This window comes from Ranitomeya imitator, chromosome 6 (genome assembly GCF_032444005.1).
Source record: "Ranitomeya imitator isolate aRanImi1 chromosome 6, aRanImi1.pri, whole genome shotgun sequence".
Classification (NCBI taxonomy): Eukaryota; Metazoa; Chordata; class Amphibia; order Anura; family Dendrobatidae; genus Ranitomeya; species Ranitomeya imitator.
The window spans coordinates 177,039,181-177,042,633 of NC_091287.1; the positions used below are offsets into that span (position 1 = coordinate 177,039,181).

Consider the following 3,453-nt stretch of genomic DNA (forward strand, 5'->3'; position numbering starts at 1 on the left):
TTGGGACAGTTTGTAAAAATAAAGTATTTTTCAGCTCTCTGTAAAATAATTCTATGGGTTTCTGTTTTTTTTAAACTGGAGAAAACGTGTTCAGATTATTAGATTATTATGACTGTAATTCACATTGTTGTATAGCTCAAAGTGAATGCAGCTAATGTCTTCAGATCAGAAACATAGGCTGTAGACTTAAATCTTAATAATTTAATATGGTTTAGTGTGGTTTCTCAATATGTCCATAAAAAATGTTGGTCAATTTTTTGGGCAAGTTGACAACTCTTTTGAATTGTAGCCATTACCAAGGGACTTAGGTCTATGTGGCGGCCTCTCTCATCTCCTCTACTACAGTACCCTGTGGCAAAGCCTGGGGAAAAGTGTGTGTCCAGTTCTGGTGAGGAAGCACCATCCAAAGGTATACATTTCTTCCTGTGATCTTTCTATTCTCTATCCACCACCACCATCTAGTGGCTGTATTTCATCATGACCAATTCTTTGTACTCATCTTTAGCCTTAGGCTAGGTTCACATTGCGTCAAGTACATGGCGTCAAACGGATGTGTTAAACGCATGTACAGAAACGGAGCAAAAATATGTGAAATTCGTCGTCACGGTAACGCTAGCGTTAACGCATGTGATCGCGTTTTTTCATTTTGATGTCCGTTTACGAAGTATCCGTTTGTCTGCGTTTGTCACTGTCAATATAGATAGATAGATAGATGTAGATAGATAGATATACATTGATAGATAGATAGATAGATAGATACATAGATATTGATAGATAGATATATAGATAGATAGATAGATACATAGATATTGATAGATAGATACATAGATATAGATAGACAAATAGATGGAGCGATAGATAGTTGATAGATAGTTTATAGGTATAGTAGATAGAAAGTGAATAGATAGATTGTTGGTAAATATTGGATAGAATATTTCTATTTTATATTTACCACTGGCAGTTGTGGCGACGACAGACGTCTAGGGACCTTTTTTCTTTTTTGTCCTCCTTGTGCCACAACCTATTGTGTATGTAAAATGTAAAAAAAAATATTTTAACATTAAATAATGTTAACATTCATTGGATCAATAAATTTATGCCTGAAAAATTCAACATGTGTGCTATGTACCTTTGTTGTTTTTGCGTGTTTTTTTGGGGGAGGTCTAACAGCCTCGGGCTCAGAAGACTCCTATTCACAATAAAACAATAAACAGGATTGTTATGCCTAGCTCAATACAATGGAGTTTCACACAACATGGTTTTTTAAAGTGCAAGCCTACCGACTCAGAAGAAAAAATCGCAGACACGCTGCTGCTGCTGACATCTGTATCCGACATCTGTGTGCAACAAAACAATACATTTTTAGTACACACACATCCGACGGACATTACAGACTCCCATGATGTATACAGAGATATATAATATATAGAAATGTACTTACAATTTAGCTACGGCAAAACACTCTGTCACGTGCAGGAGACTTTGTGTGAGTGGGATATTTTAATGGCCGAAGTCACATTTCCTGTCACATGACCACATGTGACCACCCTCAAACGCTATTAAAACGTGTGGTTCTATTTGGAAATTTTTCATGATTTGCGTCTGACTGCGTTTGCCATAGCCTTCTATGGCAGAATGAACGCTTCCGTTAGTAGTGCGTTAGCTTGGCCGGACCCGAAAACGCTGCAAGCCGCGTTGAAGGTCCGTCAGAAAAAAAACGTTATGTGACAAACGCATACCAATTTAGGGATGCGTCACGATGCGTCAGACAATGCAAGTCTATGGGCGCGTTAGTATGTGCGTTACATTGCGTTTTTACTACTTAAAAACGAGTCCGTTAGACGGACACACCTAGCGCAATGTGAACCCAGCCTTACTATAAGGTGTATACTTTCTCAGGAACATCAGCCTCCATCGATTTGTAATTGTTCATTTGTATGGTAATATCTTTAACTAAATTAGGTAAATTTGCGATTTATTATTCTGTGAAGATTTTCTTTGAGAGGTTAGGATGTTGTCAGTAGCTTTCTAGCAGTGAAAGGTAAAGCACATGCTTTATTCTTGCACCCTATAAAGTGATGGCATTATAAAGGTGCAAGTTTTGGGATATCTATGATGATAGACTCAAGCACTTTGTATGCATTATATAGACTTTTGCACTTTGAATACTTTTTTACATTATTTGTGTGATATACAGACTATATTCGATATCAATATGTGTTTATGTGGGCACAATGCAGCATTAATAATTCATGTAATATTATCGTAAAGCATAATTTATTTATATTATGGTACAGCGTCTCACTTGGCTGGATACAGAGCTGTCTCTTAAAGAACGTGCTTGGTTTATTAAAGGCTGCATAAACCAGGCTGGGAAAAATAAACACGGCCCTCTGGACAAAACAGCAAAACAAAACACAGTCTTCTTAGGGTCTGTTTCCACGATCAGGAAACGCTGCGTGTCTGACGCTGCATAGAGCCGCAGCGTCAGACACGCAGCGTCCAGATGTTACAGCATAGTGGAGGGGATTTAATGAAATCCCGTCTCCACTATGCGTGGTAACACGCACGCGGCGACCCTGCGACTCCGGACATGCTGCGCGTCTTTTCAGATCGCAGCATGTCCGTATATCTTGCGGCGACGCTGCGTCGCCGCAAGATATAGCACAGGGCCCTATGGTGGGGAGCGATGATGCCGGATGTGTGCTGTGAACACATCCGGCATCATCGCGTCCCAGAAAGGGGGCGGGGCTTACCGCAGAGCGGCTAAGCCGCTCCGGCGATACCGCCGGCCATCCTGAAAGTGGACACATAGCCTTAGAGGGGATCAGCCCACTCACAGTTAGCAACATCAACAGTCCAGGTCATTAAACCAATAACACGGGCACAAACACTTTCCTGGAGTGCTTCCTCTCCAGGCACACTGAACACTGTTGCCTTTGGAAGCCAGCTAATTAAGCTCCAGACCATGTGACTCCTCCATCGTGTGACTGATCACATGATTGCTACATCACACATGTCTTTTCATGACATGTTGGTGAAGGTGGAGATAAGGTGGACATTCTCCCACTCCCACCCGGTCTATGAATGTCCACATAAAACCAGCCCATTTATGCAACTCAGGATCCATGCGTAAACCTGCAGCTGACACTAGTAAACCTAAGAACTGAACCTGCACGCAACCTCCGATCCTCACAAGATCTCCTTCTCTACTCCCCTCTTATCTCGTCTTCCCACAATTGTATACAAGATTTCTCTCGCACATCACCCCTACTCTGGAACCCTCTACCACAACATATCAGACTCTCGCCTACCATCGAAACCTTCAAAAAGAACCTGAAGACCCACCTCTTCCGACAAGCCTACAACCTGCAGTAACCACCGATCGACCAAACCGTTGCATGACCAGCTCTATCCTCACCTACTGTATCCTCACCAATCCCTTGTAGATTG

General features: G+C 41.6%; 1 long non-coding RNA gene across 1 annotated transcript; it reads right to left on the bottom strand.

The window, feature by feature from the left end:
• Positions 1 to 952: 952 nt before the first annotated feature.
• On the bottom strand, positions 953 to 1,813 carry LOC138643630 (uncharacterized). Its single transcript, XR_011314220.1, has 3 exons — positions 1,281 to 1,813; positions 1,130 to 1,189; positions 953 to 1,021 (listed from the first exon to the last, which is right to left on the bottom strand). It is a non-coding gene; the product is annotated as an uncharacterized lncRNA (long non-coding RNA).
• Between the last annotated feature and the right edge of the window lie 1,640 nt (positions 1,814 to 3,453).